The sequence below is a fragment of the Nesoenas mayeri genome (genome assembly GCF_963082525.1).
Source record: "Nesoenas mayeri genome assembly, chromosome: 9".
In the NCBI taxonomy this organism is placed as follows: Eukaryota; Metazoa; Chordata; class Aves; order Columbiformes; family Columbidae; genus Nesoenas; species Nesoenas mayeri.
In genome coordinates this window covers 16,664,489-16,685,700 of record NC_137557.1, presented here as the reverse complement: position 1 = coordinate 16,685,700, position 21,212 = coordinate 16,664,489, and positions in this window count along the sequence as shown.

The window sequence follows — 21,212 nt, the reverse complement described above, 5'->3', positions numbered from 1 at the left end:
TATTTGAGCAACACCCCATGTCTCCCATGGGCTGATCTCTCCTCTGCACATCAGCAGATGTGAAGCGTGATCCATTGCGCTCCCTGCACTGGGGGGAGGCTGAGCTGAGCATCCCTTGATGCTGGTTGTCGAAATGGTCCAGCTCATACATGTCAGTCTTGTAAAGCCTGGCTTAGCTGCAGAGCCTGGGAAGGGCTCTCTGGGGAGCCTTGACATGGAGACCGTGGCTTCCAGGCTGAGCCGCCGGCACTTCGGCTTCCACTGGCGACCTTAATGACACATCCTGGTGGCAATTGTTCTCCAAAGCTGGAAATCCTGTCTGCCCTGACTCGCACTCCCAAGCAGCTCGAGGTCTTTGCTCAGCTCAGTCGACCCTTCCCGCAAGGGAAACTGCTCTCACCCGGCTCTGGCACAGGCCGCTCCGCTCCCTGGGCTCGGCCGCTGGGCGGGACTGGCTTTAATGTCCTCAAATATTTTTCATTAAAAAAAAAAAGCAAACTGAGGAGTGAGGAGACAAAAGAGGAGGAAGCCGGGAGTTGCCATAAGTAGCTTTGAAAGGATTCTCTTTATTTCTTTGCTTTCCTGGCTTAGAAAGCAACTTGGTGGAAACTGTCCTAAAGATCGACTTGGGTCATACCAGGGAAGTGGAAACCCTGAAAGCCATTTCAGTTCAGTGCGTAGAGCTGAATGCCCGCGGCCAGGTAGGTCAAAACTCTCTAAATCTGCTTTGACTCCTCAAACTGAGTTGTTTTATTTTGCCCCCCACCCCTGGATAGTGTCAAAGCGTGTTAGTAGTTATCCGAGCAAAGTACTTAATATCTTAATATGTTACATTTGCACCACTGTTGTTGGGCTGTTTTCCTTCCTGGCTACACATTTTTGAGGCCTTGGAAACTAAAAATTGGCTAATATCCACCAGGCAAGAGTTTTAGTGAAGTATTTGAGTTTTCAGATCTCTGGGGAAATATATTGACTATTTCTTGGTCTGGGGGGGTGGAAATAAGAGGTTGTGCCATGGTGAGTTTTTCTGGAGAAAGCTGAATTCCTCGGTGCGATTAGTCAAATCTTGTGATTCAGCCCTCCCCCAACAGATGAGCCATCCAGAACTATGCAGGGAGTTTCTCCTGCTTGAAATTCTGGCCTGGAGGGTACATTTGGGCTGTACAACTCAAGCTTTTCTTCGTAGACATAAAAAACACGCTCAATCACAAAAAACCCACTTATTTGATCGCTTAAGAAAAACAGCACGTGAGTTCATAGCCCTCAGAAAGACAATGTGAACCCCCAGCATCCCCTCGTGTATCGCGGTATCTTCTTGCCTGACCCCTGTGCATCATCTGGAGCTACAGGGATCCAAGGCAAACCCAATGTTTTTTAGTTAATATAGCTCTGAATTTCTTAGAATAGTTTTTGAGGATGGGTTCCCCACCTATTAATGAGCACTGGGGTGACGGTTCCTGGCGCGTTCCCGTTGTGGGCACACGAGGTGGGACGTGGAGATGCCGTGGGACAAAGAACAGATGTACCCAGAGGACCCGATTCCAAACCGGTGTGGACATCACACCCACGCCGAGGCTGTAGCCGGGGGGATGAATGCTGCCGTGGGACATGCTCCAGCTGCCCAGCCTAAGCTTTGGAAACCCACGGCCATCCAGAAAACAGCTTGATGGATATCTCAGCATAATTAACAAATTGGAAGAAATTACCAGGAGCGTGCCAGAAGCTTCCCTAGCAACGAAACTGGGGAGACTTCTGGGAAGTTATGTGCGCACCTTTAGCAAGACAAGGCTTAAGGGAAGAGGAGAGGTGATGTTTTGTTTAGAAATATTAATGGAAGATGTTGTTTTCTTCTCCAGACCTGACCTCACTGCTCTGATGACACCGGTGTCGGTAAGTGCTGTTATTTTATCCATGATTTACACGGTTTTGCTCTCACCTGAAGCATCAGGGAAGCTGATATGGGGACCACGTTGACCAGGCGCAGCCAGCCTCATGGCACAGGAGCGACCGGTGACAACAGGATCAGATAAGCGTTTTCAAAAACACCCAAGTAAGCAATCGGTTGGTCTGGCTTCATTTTACATCCTTTTCCCTCAGTTTGAGGGCCAAGCTTGTGGGATTTGCATGCTTGGGCTGGACATGGCAATGACAGCTGGCTCCTCTTTGCCTGTCTGCAGCCTTGTGAGGCCACCACGTTATCCACGCAGGAGCTGTAGAAGCTCAGCCCAGGTCCTCCTGCCTGTCCCACCTTGTCCCACCTTTTGTCCCACCTTTTGTCCCACCTTGTCCCACCTTGTCCCACACTCCCTTCCAAGCTGCTTCTCTTCACAGACAACCACAGGCCATGATGCTCGTCCCCAGCTCCAACACTGCTGCAGTTCCTCCGTGAACTTGCGTGGTCGTCTCTTGAATCCCCGCGAGCCCTGTCATTCGTTGAGAAGTGGGATCTGTGCTTCGCGTTTTCTTCTTGGCTCTTCTTTTGACGCCCCATCGAACATTGCAGGGGATGAGTTGCTGCTGGTGCGGCCGGGTTTGCAGAGTCTGAGGGGATCCTAGACTGTTCCCTCTCCAAAACACGCCCCAGCCTGGGTTTGGGCTGAGCCTACACGTTCCCCAGGAGGAACACCAGCCTTGGCTTGATGATCACACAGGAGGCAGGATCACTCAGTCACTTCTACCGCTGAATAGTGGAGGTCTTACCAGGATTTGGCTTTTCCCCTGAGTCACAGTGGCAGATGCCATCTCCCTGGTGGTCCCAGTCCTCTCTGTGAAATGCTGGCTGCCCAAATGCTCTCCAAGATGACCTCAGCTCTACTTGCAAAGGAGCTGCCAATGCTTCTCTGGCCCTGGGAGCCAGGGAGTGTCTGGCTGAAGGTGGGTGGGTGTCCAGGACTCAGGGTGCTGGCTTGGGCAGGCAAACTGCATGGTGGCCATCCACCTGTCTTGGGAGAAGCCTCCTCAGTGGGTCTGTAGCTGGCGCTGGTGAAGAACCCGCAGCAAGGACCCGCTTCACGTGGCTCGGAAGAGATGCTGGAGGTGCGTGGAGAAGCTGGGTCCCCATTTGTAAAACCAGTCCTGCTGAGGAGAGCTTGTTCCTAACAGCTGAGGTGTGGTGGGAAAACGCTCTGCTTTGCCAGCTGCTGACAAATGCCTGGTGGCTGTGAGGACCAGGACCCACCGATTTACCAGGGACGTGGGGCAGATCTCTACTGGGAATGAGACACTGGCCTTGCTTCAGGTCTTCTTAGAGCCCAGTGGTGGACAGAGCCCAAGAGGAGGTTTGGCTTGGCCATGCCCTCAAGAGCTCCATTGCTTTCCAAGGATACAGCAGCTGGTCCAGAGAAGCCAGATGGAAGTTACTATTTGTAGTAGTATTAGAAACTTGATTATTTTTGTGATTTTCACCCATTTTTAACAGGGCTCTCAGAAGCAAGCCAGCATGAAACTCTCGCAGAAGCTCATCCAGCGGTCAGTAGGTGCACATATCAATGGGTCAGATAGTTGGAAGTCCTTGGAGCAGTAACCAGGTAGGCTTATCAGAGGAGGGAAGATGTGCTATGCTGGAGCATCATCTCCTCCCCTCTGTGGACGTGCTTTGGTGTTTTTGCTCTAAGCAATGGTCAAGGAACAAGAGGCTTCTCATGTGCACAGCTGTTGTGAAGCCTCCAGGAGCAGATGAGGAGGAAACCATGGGGAACTGGCCACAGTTTGGATGGTTTCTGTGACCCAGAGTGAGGGAAGTTGTGCCTGGGGTGAGATCAGATGGACAGGAGGAGACAGTGGCTGCAGGGACATGGGGACAGGGTACTGGTGGCCTTGAAGGGAAGGGGACTGGGGCAGCTGGAGACCTCTGGAGAAGGTGGGGGGGCAGGTCCTGCCCCAAACCAGCCACGGGTGTTGAAGTGGTGGTGACTTCGGGCTTCTTTCCATTAAAAATCGTACATTTTTCATGGGAGGCAGATTGCGAAAAGCCTGAGATCCGAGAATCTGTGGGTTTGGGCTCTGCTGCCGCTCGCCCCAGTCCTGGGGGTCTTGCTGGTCAAAGCCTGTCCGAGGCCGGGTCACTCTCTGCCCACGCATCCCAGTGGTTTTGCAACACACAATTAGTTTTTCTCATTATTTCAGCTCTGGGAAGAGCAGGGCTGGTGCCAGGAACCCAGCCCGGCCTTTCTGCTCATGGTTCCTCCGTTTCGGGCAGGCTCTCTCTTTCATTCCCCCTCTCCTCGGCCTGAGCTGCTGGGCTCTCCAGCACCAACCCCATCACATCACACTTGTCCTTCCATCAGGAACACGGGACATGGTTGTCGCGAGATCCACTTGATGGAGTTGCAAAGGGCTTGGGGATAATTCAGCCCCCCAAAACCAAGTGGGTGAGTGGCGGGAGGAGACGGAGAAGCATCCCAAGGAGAGGTGAGGAGGATCTCACCATCGTTTGCTGCCCAGACGACCAACCGTTGCTGGTCCCTGCTCCTGATCCAAGCACCATAGGGCAGAGCTGCGGGATAGCAGAGGAGGAAAGTGATGTATATAAACACAGATTCGTTGAAAACCAGGCTTCTTAATCCTTCTAATAACTAATCGCTTAGCTCGAGGCTCATCTGTTTCTCCAAACTGATGGCTCCCTGGCCTTTGGTTTCTGAGAAATGGCCTTCCTTGTAAACTGAGGTCATCCGATAAAACCTACTGATTTACTCAAAATGACGCCATTGTGGCTTATTGTTTGCATATCTACATAGTTCTTGAGTTGTTCTAGCAGAGAATGTGTTTTGGGAGGAATTGACTGGTTCTAAAAAAGACCCCTCCCATTCACCCCAAATCCAGCAGAAAACAATGATACTATTCTCCAAACCCTGTTTTTACCTGAAAAGGAAAAAACACAAGGTGGAGATGAAGCTGTACCACTCACTCTACCCACTTTTCTTATTTTCTAAGGCTGTGAAACTGTGTGGGAAAGCGAGTTCCCTACCCCCAAAAATTGGAGGCTCAGGTTGGTTGTGCAGACTCATTGCCAACCTGATTTCGGTAAGTATTTCGGTGCATGAAAAGCCCTGGTGAGAAGCTTCAGCCAGCGGAGTAACCGACACGAAGAGCTGCTTCTGGAAAAAGTGCTTTCTTCCTGCCTATCCGTAGCCAACTGCAGGGTGTTCCTGGTGGAGCACAAATATTTTCGACAGGCTGAATAATTACGTTTAATTAGTTTTCATTAAGGTGATGCCAATCCACCCCTCTATTTGGAAACTCGCTTGGCTTCTGAAATGGCTCGAAAACAATGAAGCAGGGAAAATAGCCTACTTGCACCATAGTTGTTTCCATACTCCACAGGAAAGAACGGGACCACCAGACTCCCTGTGCTGCGCAGAGATTTTCCAGACTTGGCAAGAGGGGCTGGAGTGAGTTTAAAATATTCTGTCTGCAATATGTTTTCATCTTCCACCCCCCAAAAAACCCATAATGCTGGGATTGCTTCCAGGCCTTCGCTTCTCAGAGGCGGCAGCATTGCAGCCTTGGTCCGTGGGGGATGTCTTCTCCTGGACTACATCCCTGTGGTGGCCCATGGCCATCAGGGCCACCGGTGGTGGCAGAGGAAAGGCTGGAGGAGCTGCCGGAGACTCTGTGTCCCCTCCCTGTTAATGGCATGCAGATATTTCTTATCACATCCCTGTATGTCTTCCTGGCCCTTACCTGTTGGGTGAACATCTAAAGTTGAGTATTCATTTACCTCCCCACTCTTTATCTTTTTAACTAGAAGATGGCCATTAGCTTATTTTAGAAAGCTGAAAGCCTAGTTCTAAATGCAAAGTTGGGGTAAATTCATGAATGAATACATTTTGCCTACAATATGTTTATTTCAGTAAATTTCAAAGTATGTGTATATCTGCATCTTCCATTTTTGTTTGTCATGCTGTCAGACAACCTAGTGTATGATGTGGGGCTGCTATACACTGTATTTATAAATATTTCTGGTAAAATTAGTTCCAAATGAATCTCGAGTTTTGACATAGATATTATAAATATTGGTTCAGCAAGGAGATCTCAATGGCTAGAAGTGTCTGTGCAAAGTTCACAGGGTGAAGGAAAAGGCTCTTCACCCAGAGGTGCTGGACACTGAACAGGCTCCCCAGGGAGGTGTCACGGCCCCAACCTGACAGTGTTCAAGAAGAGACTGGACAACGTCCTCAGACACACGGGGTGACCTGTGCAGTTGTCATTGCAGGGACAGGAGCTGGACTCCATGAGCCTTGTGGGTTCCTTCCAACTCAGGACATTCACTGGTTCTATGGAGGATGGGGAGGTGACCTGCCCAGCAGCTCTGGCAGGCAAAACTCAAACCCTATGTGAAATGAGACTTTTGAACAGCGGGTGTAATTGCCCGCTGCGCAACACAACCGAAAACACAGGGACATCAGCATCACTCCCTCTCTACATCAGGAGCTCACTCCCTTGTGCATCTCCTGCATGTTCCCCGCTTGTGGGGTTGGACCAGCTGGGTGGGACACAGGCAGAGCAGGTCCAGGGTCACATTTCTGGATGGAGCCACCAGTGTCCAGCACTGGGAGGTAAGACCAGAAGGTCCTGGAGCCCCATGGCATGGAGGTGTGAGAGGTGTCCACCCTGGTCACCCTACTTGTGGATGGGGCTGTCCCTTTGGGCTTTGGAAGCCATCAGGTGTTCTGCTGGGGACAGAAGGGATTTTCCATCTGGTATCTGTGTTACCCTGGCTGGACATCCAGCTGGCACAGACATAACTGTGGTGGTAGATCCTTGGTCATGTCTCACTCTACTTCTTGGCCGTTGGTTTCCATCTTCATCCTCCCTCCTTGAATGTACGGCACTTGTTTCCAAATTACGTGTGCTCACGTTGATTTCCTTAAGTTCTGCCCCCATTGTTTGTTTGTTTCTTTTTAATCTCATTCCTGCAGTTTTCCAGCACATTCCCATTTAATTGGGGAGTTAAACTGGGGGGGCAAAATGGTGCCTCTTCAGACCTGCTTCTGCCTGGGTGCACCCGTGGTTTGGGTATCTCTCTGCTGCAATCATGGATGTTTGCCCCATGTGCCGAGTCCTTCCTGAGGAGCACCCTTCTCACGAGTGTTTATCGCACACATGTATTGGTGAAAGAACATAAACCCAACCCCCAGCTGCGCAGCTCCAGCTGTGTCTGGTCCTGGTCCAAACCCTGTCAGCAATAAGGGGAAATTCCCCCATCAGACAAACAGAGGAAACCATACCAGCATTCCAGTCATCCTTTCCAAAATGTTTTCTGATGCGGGGCACACGCTCTCTGTGAGAGCCCGACAAGTGTCCTGTTTACCTTTCTTCTTGGACTCTACAGCAAAATGGTGGGAGATGTCCCAGCATCACCTGGCCTGAGAAGAAGGGGAATCACTCTGAGAAGGTTTGAAGTAAGACCCTGTCCTGGCACTTTGCTGAGCCGAGAAGATGCCAGCAGCACAGGTGAGGCTTTCTGGGATGAGCATTGTGAAAGAGGGTGAGAAACATCTGAGACTTGGCACTGCGTGGTGGGGAAGGCTCTACGGTAACGAGCTGCAGTTCTCCTTTCCCACTTCTCACCCTCTATACGTCGGGTTTACTCCATGTTATACAATGCTGCCTCTGTGGATAGTTGTCTAGTCAGTGGGAAGGGTCTCTGTGCTGAGGGAAATGTTGGCGTGTGGAACCCACCGGAGATACCTTGTGCTTCTGGCTGTATGGAGTAGGAGAGGGGCTGGATTTGCCAGGGTATGTTGTACAACAAATGAGAAATTGCTTATAAAAGAACCTTCTCAGGTACAAATACAGAGTACATTAAATCAAATGGCACGTGTGACTCCAGGTCTTATGTCTGTGCTGTCCATATGCAACACCCAGCAGCGCTTGCAAGACCAAGCTGGCAACCTACGTACAGTATCTTGCACACTCCTCAGTCTGTCTGCAGCAACCCTGGGATGCTGTAGCTGCACCAGACTTGCCCTGTTAAGCATTGTCAGACTGTCCCAAAGATGGCTGGAAGAGCACACGCTCCTGTGCGATGCCAGCCCAGCACTACATGCCCAACACGGTTGTCCTTTCCCTGCAGAAGAACCCAGGAGCACTCGGGGAGGTGGCCATGAGCTCCTGGAGGTGAATGACCCAGTGGGTGCAGGTGGGAGAAATGCAGCCCCCAGCTCCACGGCTGGTGCCCAGGAGATGGGACCTCACCACAGGCACAGTGAGGGGCACAACCCAAGGGATTTGGGTGCTGAAGGTGAGGTTCCCATGACTAGTCCCTCTGGGAGAGATGTTGGCTGTTGCTCAGTGCTCAGCAAGTGGCTTGGCCTCTTATCTCTGGCGATGGAGGCTGTGTTGCAGAATGGGGAGTCCCGGGCCAGCTTCCAGCTGGGGATGCAAACGTCAGGCTGTTTACAGAATTATTTCTCCCATTTTGGCGCTGCTGGGTGCTCTTGTGAAACATCTTGGCTGAACCAAGCTTGGGCTGATCTGGTGAGGGCTGGCTCCAGGGGCCAGGGAATGGCTGGGGGCTTCTTGCCTGGGGAGCAGAGTCCTCTGCAAGGAGTCCTCCTGCCCTTCCAATGGCTCTTGTGTCGATGACATGTGAAGTGGATGCCCAGTTTCTTATATCAGGGATATAACACTTATTTTCCCAAAGAACTGTCTTTGGACCGTTACATGGTGGACCAGGACACACCACCACCCCATGACTGCAGACAACCTGGATACTTTGTCCATCTGGACGGTACATTCTGCTGTGCAGGGAACCTGCTGCCTGTACCCATTGCGGATGCTCATTCAATGGGTTGTGTTCCCACCAGGCTGGAACATTCCCCCTCTTTCTCCCAGATGTAATGAATTGTTAAAGCCTCTCTAGTTCCTGCCTATCCTCAGATTTTATTGCACCCTTGGTGTCTCCTCTGAGAGTTTTCTTGGCTGGCAGGGCAAGTCCATAACCAGGGTGGTTGATGTCCCTCTTCTTGGGTGTTCCCCCACCTCTTGGAGGGGCAGCAGCACTCAAGGCAGGACACTGAATCCTAACCAGAGACTGTTCTTCCCAGCCTGGTTCAGGCTTTGGATGATGGTTCATGTGGACACGACCAGGAACCAGGGCCTTGTGACTGGGCTGGAGCTCAGCACCAGGGCACTGGGACCATGCATGTGGTGGCCGGTTGATACTCCATTGACCAGAAATAGTCTCCTCTTTCAGCAGGATGTTAATCTGTGTTTGTGCTCCCCACCAGCAGCCAGTGCCAGCAGCCTCTGCAGGGGTTAACTTTTCCTAGTTTTGGGTGAGTTGGGAACCTGCTTCCTGCTGCTTGGATGGCCTGAATGAGATCTACACTGCTGTTTGTGGAAGCAGAGAAGGGCCCAGCCAGTCTTAATTCCTCCTGGCATCTTCTCCTCCCACCACAGCTGCTTCATTTGTGCCTAGGCTGAGTTTAGAGTCGGTGCTGTTCATCTGAGAGCAAATCTCCTGGTGATGGAGATGGGTCTCCAGGTGCCTTTGGCCTTCTGTTGGCATCGGGAGCCATCGAAGAGGGCAAGTTGGGTCCCTGGAAGACCCCAAACACCATGGCCTCTGGGGATGGGAGGAGGTATCCTCACAGCCTGAGTCATGCGAGAGAGGAACTGTTACTGGGCTCCACCTATTCCAGCTATGCTGCAGCCCCTGCCTCTCTCAGGCAAGCGGGGAACACGGCTCAAGCCCAGAGATACCGCCTATGAGCGATGAGTCAGTCATTGTCCAGAGAGTCTCTACGGGACAGACATCATGAGGTCTTCTTTCCTTGGCTGTCTTCTCAGCAACTGCGTCCTACAGCTGGCCTGGCTTCCCCTGCTTTGTTTGCTTCCTCCCGTCGCTGGAAGAGGAAGCATCGATGGTGCCTCTCGGTCTATTCTACCTAAATTTAAACCGCTATTTTTGTGTTTGCAGTCTGACTGTGTCCTGTTTTAAATTAGGAACAACAAAAGTCACACGAGGAAAGGTGTCATCTGACGTTTAGTGAGACGAGCCATCGTGTGATGAAGACCTCGTGCCAGAACAGCCCCATCCCACCCTTGGTTGGTCATCCTCTCTGCGAGGGACGAGTTTTTGTTTCGTACAGCAGCTCCCCAAAGGAGCAGGGAGGAGGCAGGAGCGGGATGGGATGACCCGTTTCTCTTCCCAGTTGAGCGTTTCCAGTCAAGAGGCTCTTTGAGAAGCGTGGCTGCGCACAGATAACACAGACGGACGCGTTTCGGGAAGCAGTTCCCAGAACTGGGTTGACATTTCTCACTGCTGTGACCTGGACCAAGGGCCGTCCTTGCAAAGAAAGAAAAGCAAAGGCCAGGGGTCAAACAACAGGAACAGGCATTGAGGAAACGATCCCTTGCTGAAATTAATGAACTTGCAAGGGTGAGATGCTGTTTGGCGTGCGTCAGAGATTTTCCTTTCGTGGTGCTGAGCAGGAGGGTGTGGGGTTTCTGGCATCTCTTTGGCCTCATGGAGGAGGGGGATGAGAACTTCAGTGGTTCTTCATAGAAGGAAGGACAGCACGCAGGACAAACCCCACTCACGTCGTCCCAAAGGCTGTATGTGGAGGGCTCAACAGCTGGCCCCAAGAAATGCATTGTCCATGCAGACTTCCGTCATTCTTACCAGGCATTGACCAACCCTGCCAGATGAAGCTACTCCTTCTTAACACCAGCTTCATGAGGAAAATATGAATAAAAAAGAAAGCTACACAAGCACTGTGCAGTTCTAAATACCCCCTTGGCCTTTGCCATCCCACCCATGTGGTGGTGGTACATGGTCCTCCCTTCAGGTCAGGAGCTTAAGGGAGTTTCTTCTCTAAAGAAGAGCATCTCGTGTCCCTCTCCTTTTGTTCAGGGTGCAGGGAAACTATTTAAAATGCCACTTGCAACCACTTCCAAGCGAGAACAGGCAGTTTACTGCCTGAGCTGTCAGGTCACTCTTGAAATCACAGAATCACAGATGTGTTGAAGGGATGTTCCCAGCTCCCCCAGTGGCCCCCCTGCCATGAGCAGGGACATCTGCACCAGCTCAGGTTGCTCAGAGCCCCATCCAGCCTGGCCTGGGATGTCTCCAGGGATGGTTCATCCACCACCTCTCTGGCCAACCTGGGCCAGGCTCTCACCACCCTCAGGGACAACAATTCCTTCCTCATGTCTGGCCTGAATATGACTGACTTTGGGTGGTTTTCAGTGAACTGCCGTTGACCACATCCTTCTACATTGGAGCATACCTCCCCTTAGGGTTCCTCAAGCTCCCAGCTCTGTGCTGAGATGTCAGAGGGCTGCAGAGGGGTCTCTGTGCAGCCAGCCAGTGTGGGTCCTCTTGGTGGGATCTCAGCCGTGCCTTGTGCTCTGGGGTTCAAACTTAATGGCAGGTCCTCTACCTAATGTTCAGCCACAGTTGTCAGATACAGACTAGGAACACAATGTTTCCGATTCAAAACAATGAATTTCTAAGGTGAGAAAATTCAGCCCCGTCAGGAAGTGGTGTCTGTCTTGGCCAAAGGATTTCTTTCAGGTAGGAGTGGTCCATCATGGCTGTCAGAACAATTTACTCATTTCCCCATAAAAAAGTAAATATTTGTCTTGTGTTTTAGGGTGAAGTTAAGCAGCCATGGCAGAGACATACCTAACTGAGAAGTCAATCAGTCCTCCGATGGGATGGATCTGAAGCAAGCACCAGTGAAGTGTGAAGACATACTGTGAGTATCACCAGAGCTGACAGCTCTTCACCAGACGTGTTTCTCTCTTGATGCTCAGCTTCCGTGTTTGTGTGTCAGTCAATGATCGTTACTCTTCTCGGAGCAGCTATAAATAGTCAAGTTTTCTCTGCTGATTATAAATCTAAGCTTGGCTGGTAGTGCTGAAACCCAGGAGGTTGTGTTGGCTGGACTCGGTCCAAGGATGCGGTGGCTGAGTCACTCCTGCCACAGCGGGACGGTGGTCCACGAGGCACGAGGTGGTTAGGGAGCAAAAGCAGTTTCTCCATCGGGCTGTTCCTGGAGGGATGTCAGAGTGTGACGCACCCGCCGTGGTTTTCAGGGAACACTTGGGGCAGCTTCTTCTCAGGGGTACTGAGAACTTCAGATCCTGGCCAAAAACCTCGGTCGTCTGCTTAAAAAAGGAAAATGAAAGTGGGAGAGGAAGCCCTGCTGGGGCTCAGATCTCTGGTTCTTCATGAACAGCAGCACACCAAGGCTCAGGTCCACCACTTCTGCAAACCCCGCTGTGATTATTCTCCATGGGGTGACACACATGGCTGTATCCTGCCATCAGTGTGCCCTCAGAGCATCCAGATCAAGAGTTGCTAAGGGGAGGGAAGTGCTGGCTGTGGCAACAAGCTGTTTTGGAGCCCGTAGCAATAGACCCCAAGCATCTCCCCAGCCTGAGGCGCCTCTGGGAGCCCCTTAGCTTGTCCTCACAAGATAAAGCAGAACAGGAAAGAAAGGATCCTGTTTCCAACCTACTGGACTGTGAAAGCCTTTTTTTTTTTTTCTGTCTTGTATTTTAAAAAAATAAAAAGGCACATTTTGTTTCAAACCCGAAACTTTTAGTATGTGGGGAAAAAAAAAAAAAAAAAAAAGACACTTCGGAATCATCAGACCATTTTTTAAAGGAAACAGCGGCAGATTAGTTTGCTCCGAAATGATTGTTTAGGAATGTGAGCTAACCCCACAGCACGAAAAAAGCCAGGATGGAAAGGAAATGTTTTGAAATTGTGAGAGGGAAATGTTGCAACTGACCTGAGATTGAAACTTCCCTCTGTTGATGAAGCTTTTCAAGAACAGGGTTTTTTGGTCTAGATTTGGAATGAGAGAGATTTGAGGTTGATCGAGCTCTCCAGGTACGAGAAACCTGAGACTACAGCAAAGCTGGACTCAGAATCTGAATTACTTTATTTTTTGTCCCTACTTGGACTAAACCGGATCTCACTGGATATCTTGCCCCTGCATTTTCATTAAAACGGGTTTTTTCCTGACCTGTGTCTATGGTGACTATTAGGTTGGCACAAAAGTAATCGCTGGTTTGGACCATGAATTTTAAGTCATTATAACTAGGCTCAAACACATCTTTATTAATCAAAATAGGAACCATTAAAATCAACACCTTTTTGCCAATGACAAATAAGTTTGTTTATTCCTGTAGTGTAAAAATCCGTGCCTTGATGTTCAATGAACTCTTGGAAAGCATTTTCCGCATCCTGCTGCTTGTGGAAGTGTTTTCGCTGCAAGAAGTTGTTGAGATGCTTGAACAAGTGGGAGTCAGTTGGCTTTTTGTTTAACATAATTTCCATAGTTGAAAATAAATATAAAATAAACAGCAAGTACGAAGTCAGTAGCAAAAAATAACGTAAAGCGAGAAAAGCACAATAAAAAGATGTATAACATAACCACATTTATTTAAGACTGTGTTCCAATATCAAGCGGCAAATTTCAACAATGCAAAAACCGCAATTCCTTTTGCACCAACGTAATTCTTGGGTTGGTCTCCATCACCCTGGATGTGATGGTCGGGTGTCTCTCCATCCCTCTCGGTCCATCCGTGTGTGTGCTCGGTGGCTCCTTCCCTGACATGGGAGCGGCTTGAGAAGGATGGAAACTGTGATGGGATGAGTCCCATGTGCATCAGCAGAAACAAAATGTCATTTCCATTGGAAAATATTTCAAGGTGTTTCAGCATTTCAAGATGAAGCAAAATCTTCCCTTGCAAAGTGTCAGTTCCAGCCATTGTTCCATTTCGACTTGACTGTTCCAAAGAAAACAAACACATTTTGACTCGACATGGCTAATGCTGATACCAGCTCAAAACCAGCCCTTCCTACCGCACAGTCAGAGTTGGGAGAGGATCTTGTCGTGATCAAAAACCTTTTTGCTGCTTTTATTCCAGCTTCTCCAGAGTTTCCAGCACTTTTTGTAGGACGGGTGTTGCAGGTTTCCATCCTGCCCTGGGTGACGCCCAGGTCCTCTTCTTGGACTGCAGACTGAGATGGAGCCAGAGGTGCCAGCAGGAAGGTATGGCCAAAACTTCACCTTAATTTGGGCTTCTAATGTGCTAAATGCCAACGCTGAAGTGAAGCCCATGAGAAGAGGAACCCTGCAATGGTATTTTGGTGAAGCGCATGTGGCAGCGGACTCTCCTTGGAAATGAGGATGAGGAGGGGGATGAAGAGATCTGACCCACTCTGGGCGTATAAAAATGCTTCTGTCAAAGCCAATTATCAGTAGAGCTCCACAAAAAACGTGTCAGCAGGAGCTGGGGGCTGCTCAGTCTCAGCGTCTTACTCACCCCCGCCTCTGCCTCGCATCCAGCCAGAGGAGAACAGCTTTTATTGGTTTGTTTTGGGTTGAAATTCAGGCTGTTTTATGTAGTGGGTTGACCCTTACACGGCGACAGCCAAACCACAGGCACATGGCCTCACAGTATCAGGGAAATTTGGAAGATTTCGAACCAAACAAGGAGTTTTTATGAAAACTCTGAGTAGTTGGAAAAAAAAAATAAAAATTAGATGATTATGCAACTTTATTGGCACTCTCGTTGCATCATCGTTAAATAAGTCAATATAGAGTATAATAAAAATATTTTGCTGCATATTAGCAGAGATGGAACAATCTTCCTTGCAAACACATAACTCTCATTCCGTATTTAATAGTGCCCAGAGCTTCAGGACTTGCAGTGGTATGAGCACAGTCTTGTGGAACGAGATGTGCTGAATTCACTCTCTTTTATCCTCTTTTTATTGAATTTAACCTTTTTTCCAGAGGGAAGCGGACAAGCATCCAAACTTCATGGTTTAACTGTCCTTACCACAATGTCAGGAGGGATCAGATCGGAGCCATGATCTCTGCACAACATTTGGACCAGATCCTTTCACGTAATGGAGTAATATTCATTAAAACTTTTGAGTACTTAATTTCTTTTTTAAATTCCATTCAAATAGTGGCTCCTAGAGCCCTCTCATGTCTTTTTAGAGGTGGCAGAGCTGCTAAATGATTTCCAAAATGGTCAATGTATCCAACAAACATCAGCTCTTCGAGGAGGTGAAGATTTCCACTGGGACATGATGGATGTGGGTCTCCTCATCTCCAAAACCATGAAGCCTGTCTCGGTCCTTTTGTCCCTTCACGGGGCTTTTGTGGGGACTCTGGTCGTGTTCATCTCTTGTTTGTGAGAGGGTAGAGACTCATCACCAGGAGTGAATAAGTTAAGAGGGTGTCTCATCGCTCGTGGTGATGCATCTCACCCATCTTCTGCCAGATTTTCATAACAGAAGGAGGAGACTGCAATGGGAGCCCTCCACCAGCTCTTCTCCTGGAGGGCATGTTACGACAGGACAAGGGGTGATGGTTTTAAACTAAAGGAGGGAGATTCAGGCTGGACATGAGGAAGAAATTGTTGTCCCTGAGGGTGGTGAGAGCCTGGCCCAGGTTGGCCAGAGAGGTGGTGGATGAACCATCCCTGGAGACATCCCAGGCCAGGCTGGACGGGGCTCTGAGCAACCTGAGCTGGTGCAGATGTCCCTGCTCATGGCAGGGGGGGCACTGGGGGAGCTGGGAATGTCCCTTCACCCCAAACTGTTGTATGATTTTATGGATTGCACCCAACAGAGCAGTTCTTGAGGTGGGTGATGCTGAGATGTTGCCTTATTCTTCTCCATGCTGGGATGTGCCACCATCCAGCAGCCAGGCCATGGGACATCCCTCTGGATGGAAGCCTCCTTCAGCCGCTCCGGATCTGATTCGGTTGCACATCTCCCTCTCAGCCCTTAGGATGGTGTCTTTGTAGACCTGCTACCAAGGGTTTAACAACCCACCTACGAAACAGCAGGATTTGGTGCTGCTGGACGGAGTCCTTTTGGTGTGAAATAACAGATTTGCCCCGCAACCGATTTCAAGCCTGGCAAAGTCTCTCTCTCCTGGCTATGTACGTCCATGGAGGAACCAGGGTTAAGGAATTTTACAAAAATACTTGACTCTCTACCTTCTTAGGCTGCAGAAGTCTTGCTTAGGGGCACTGTTCCTGAAATATTTACCAACTGCGCAGTTTATTGGCAGTGGGCAGAGTTAAATTAGACTGTCTCATCATGATCACTCAAAGCAATTTCAAGGAAATATAACCCTGCTTTGAATGGCGCAGTCAGATCCTTGTCTGCCCCATTTAATTGCTTTTACTACAGGATACTGATGCTTTAGATTGCAAATCCTTCGAGGCAAGGGCTGTCTCTTTGTTCTGGGTTTGCAGAACACATCCTGCAGTGAAGGCCCAGGGCTCTGGCCTGACTACAAACATCTGGTTATCTTAAATTCTGTGCTCGGTGAGTGCCAGGAGGGCTTGAGGATGGTGGATGGAGGGTGCGAAGGTTGCGGGGTCCTCCCTGGCACAGCCCTGCTGGGTGCTGACCCCTGGTATTGCCCAAACCCACACAGCTCTGGGGGATGCACGTCATCTTCCACCCCTGCGGTTGCTCTGATTTATGGTGGGACAGCACTTGGTGTGCGTGCAAACAACAGTAGCTGGAGGGGGGGGTGTGTGTGTGCGTAATAAATAATCTTAGTTCCAATCTCCCATCTCTTCCTTCTACCTACCATCATGGTTTCTGCTCTGCAACGTGATGAGCAAATGGCCCCAAACGTGACACCTGGGGGCTGGTGTCCCCAAAAGCGGTTACAGACAAAGGAGAAGACAGGAGGGGTGGCTGGCCCAACAGCGACCCACCAAAATAATCCACACATTGGGTCAACTCCAGGTGAACTGGGGAGCCTGTGGTGTGTTACAGCAAAGATTCAATTGATGGTGAAATTCAAGTGGCTCAATTATAAACAAGACTCACTTAAAAAAGGCAGAGGAAAAGAAAGCGGCTGTTTGAGAGATGTGATGTGAAGCCTCACCAGGGCTCATTTAAAAGCATTTCCTTGACTCCTCTGCTTGCTTATAGTGCTTTTAGAAGTGGAGGAGCTCTCTGCTTTCTCCGCTGCTCTTCTGAAGGGCTCAGCCTGCCAAACTCGCAGCCTCCTGCTTTCCAGGCTCTGCAGTCATCCCTGCAAGACTTACCTTCCAACCTATTCCTCCAGAACGCACTTTTCTCCTCCTCTTGCCCTGCAAGAGTTTGGGTTAACTGGGTTTGCGTATGGGATGCAGAGCACCGCGGAGTTGCTTAACGCGTGAGTTAATCACCTGCGCAGACAAATATCCTCCGCTTCGGGTGAGCTGGTTGTGGGCTGATTTAGTGCTGACACGCACCTCTGCCATCATCCTCAGTGTGAGTTACCTGCTGTCTTTCCCATTTTGACCTCACTCCTAACCTCTGGGCACAGCTGGCTTCCCCACAGGGCTGGCGGTGGCCTCGGCCAGAGGGTGGGCAGTGTCATGTCTTTCTCTGGGACTCAGCTTGCGTGTCCCAAGAGCCCCTCTCCACTGTGGGGACAATGATGTCCCCTCCTGAGGGCTGGATCACCTCTTTGGGTGATGGTGAGCCACACTCCATCCTGGGCTGTGAGCCAGCCAAGCCTGTTCTTCAGGTACGGCTGTGTACCTCCCTCTGACCAGTATTTCTGCTCCAGATCAACTATACGTTGCTGGTAAATGAAACCCGGTCTGTTATGGGCTATAATTTCCATCTCAACCACGGGCATTGGCAGGAGCCGCTGGTGCACGCTGCCTGTCCCATCCCCGTCGGTCCCCAGCCCCGGCTGTGCCGCAGCACCAACCTGGAGGGATAATTGGAGCTTCCAGGGGGTGGGTTTGGTGTGCTGGTCCTGCAGCCCCAGGGGCCGGCTCTGGGAACACAGGAGGGGTTTTGTTTTCCATCTGCATTCCCAGAGCTATGTTTGAACTTGCAAGTCTGAAACCCTCCAGGAGCCCTGGGGCTCTGTCTTTGCTTCCAGGACCAGGGTGCAGCAAGTAAACTGGGGCTCAGGTGGCTCTGGGAAGTTTGTTTTTAAGCGGTGCGAGGTTCCTTTCGCTCCCTTCCTAATCCTGCTTGCGGTAGAACATCTCAAGATATAACCTTGAGGGCTGCTGTTTTTATGAGCTGTATGTCTGGCTCTGATCCTGCCTTTGTTCCTTCTTCTCTCTTGTGAACCCTCCACAGGTCTTCCCAACATGATTGTTTGTCCATCCTCACATCTCCTCCCATGGCTGATGTCTGTGGTAGGATCTTCATCACTGCTATGTTTGAAAAGACCAGAAATTTGCTTGGATCACATCTCCCGCCCTCCTTCTGCTGAGCCAGGGGGTCCTGAGGTCCAGGTCCCTTCTCCACCTTCTAGTTTTACCCAGTAACAGGATTTCCTGGGCTGGGGGATGCATACAGGCTTGCTGTGGGCTTCCCTGTTATTCCTGCCACCAAAGGGTTTAGTAGGCAGCTTAGGCTTCTGGATCCACACCTTTGGATCTGAGGAAATAACTTCTGACCTAGCAGGAACCAGGTCCTTTGGGATGTCTGACCACACAGTTCACATTTTGCCACCTCCAAGATAGGGCAATGACTTCCTCAGCCCATTGTTCCCTTGGCTCCAGGCAGTGGATGGTACTTCAGGCAAGTCCATCTGAAACAAAATACTGAAGGCAAAATTCCAAGGCTTAGTCCTAAGTCATTGATGAGGAGGCTCCTGGGAAGGAAACACCTTCCTTTAAGAAGGAACCGCTAGTCCAGCTTTAAACATAGCAGGGATTGTCCTACTGTGCATAGCACAGTGAGAAATCATCTTCCATGCTGGGATGCAATATCTCTTCAACCAGTAACAAGCCTTCCCGGGATCCAGGAAGATCCCAGTTGAATCTCAGTTGAGACTCAGTTGAGTCTCAACTCCCAGCTGAGTCTCAGTTGGACTTGATGATCCTTATGGGTCCCTTCCAACTCCAGATTTTCTTGATTCTCTGGTAGAAAGAAGGAGAATGATGCGGGGGAAAAAGCACTGTGGTCATGTTGAAAGAGGTTGACCCAATCACTTCTCCAGCAGAACAAAAAGTGGCTTTTGAGGGTTCTGATGTTCTGTGAACAAGGTGAGTATCCCCTGGTAGCAAAGAGGGACCTGCCCCAGTTCCTGCATAGCTACACCAGCGTAAGTTCGATCTGCCCGTGGGAAACATGCCCGGTGTCAATTGCTGGCTTGTTTTGGATGAGGTGGTGGGGTAGAGGAGGAACTCCTGATGTCCATGGAGACCCGTGGGCCTGGTTCAGCTTTGCTGGTTCCCAATCAGCTAATGACATTGAGATCTTCTCCTTCCAGCCAAAGTCTCGGTCAGGGGAGCGTGACTACTGGAGGAGGAACTCATTTCAAAGGCTGAGAAAGAAATGCAGCACCAGGAGCCGTGTAAAACGAACCAAGCCCTGTTGATGTGTGATCTTTCCTGCCAGGCACATCAACCGTATCATCCTAACAGAGCAAGATGAGAAGAATTTAAAACTAAACTCGCCTCCCCTTGTCAGCGCCACCATAAATCATTTTCCTCGTGCGCGCTCGTCTGCAGGACGAACCCTTCCTTGCCAAGGCTGTAACCCTGCGGGAATGAAAGTGCAGCAGAGAATCCTCAAAAAAGAGGCAAGAGTCCTGTTTTTTCATGTGCAACTCATTTTGTTAATCCCATTGCACAGTCTGGTGTCTAAGGTCTGTAATCTAAAAGCGATGTCAGTATAAGAAAGCTGGAGCTGAATTTGTGTCCAAGGGCTGGAATTTCTCTTCCAGCAGGATAAAAACTTGGGAGATGTCAGCAGCACTCGCTGATGGTCCCATCTAGGTGGACAGAGCCTGCTCAGGATAGACCTTTGCTGTTCTGCAAAACAAAATGCCTGTGCTGGCCACAAGGAACCTCACAGAGATGCTGCAGAACACCAAGTGCTGGAATTGTACCTTAAATTGTACCTCTCTTAAATAACCAAAACCATCGTGACTAGACTTTAAAATTCGGATTTCTCAGCTTTTATTTTATTGTTTACTACAGCTAGACAAGTTGCCAAACCTTGGGCAATGCTCCTTGCTTGGGAAAATGTTCACTGGAAGGTTATTGACCAAGACGCTGCATGGCGCGGGCACGCAAGGTGTACAGCCCCACGGGGATGTCCCCAGAGTTGTGAGTAACCCCCAGCTGGATATTAAGTTGGTGTTCTCTTCCCTTAAATATTGCAAGAGCTGCAGGTTGAGAATGTGGGTTGCCAGCATGTTTTCTTCATGCTCTCTAGCAAATCGGCCCCGCTGGGGCATCTCTCTGTGTTGAAGCCCTAGGAGGGGTTTGCTGGGGGGTGGCCAGGTGTGGGGGCTGCTTGGAGACCCAGGTCCTTTGGTTTGGAGCACGTCAGGGGCTGCCCCAGCCTCTGTCCCTTCCCTGGCCAGCCAGGATGTGGGTCAGTTCCCACCAAGGACCCACATCCCCATGGGCCAGCGACATCCAGCCCATGAGGGTGTTTCCCAGAAGCTGCACTTTGGGAGCTCTGATTCCTTTTTGACTCATCGCAGATTTTTTCTTCCCCTTGCAAGGGGGATTAACCCCATCGGCACAGGGTCTCCAGCCCCATCCATGGGATGTGGCATCAGGGCAGGGGCATTTCTGCCCATCCAGGCACCACACCAGCTTGTTGGGCATCACGCCTCTTCCCCGCTACGTTTTGCTGCGTGGAAGATAAATTTGTATGGAAAAGTTGAAGTTAGTGGCTGAAACAGCTGCTGCGTGGAGGTGGTTGTTATAACAAAGTGAGCGTCATGGGTCTGTGCAGAATAAACTGAGAAGACAGGGATGTGAGCGAGCGGGTCAGGCATCGCCTGAAAAATGAGCTCAGCGGCATGTCGGGCTCACGGGGAGGACGGGAGATGAGCAGAGATGTTGGCTTGCTCGAGCTTTTCTGTCGGTGAGGCTGAAACTCTCTGTCTCTTGCCATTGAGTGGTGGATAAAAGGGCTCGGCTAAATCTGACAGGAGAAAAGGGACTTTTCACATTGCATCCTTACCCCAAATCTAGGAAATTTGGGCATGGAGTGGAGAAAGAGAGATGGGAAAACAGGTTGCTTTTCATTTTTATCTCCATTCCTAGACCAGTGATACCCATCTGTGCCTTCCAGTGGGGCTTCTGGAACAAGGTTAGGAAACTGGGAAGCTGACAGCCAACATCAGCTCTTTTTATCTTATCAAGGCTAATTGTCACATTGCTATCAAGCCAATGCTGGACCCCCGAAGATGCTGAGCTGGGGGTCCTGTCACAGGACAGCTCAGCAA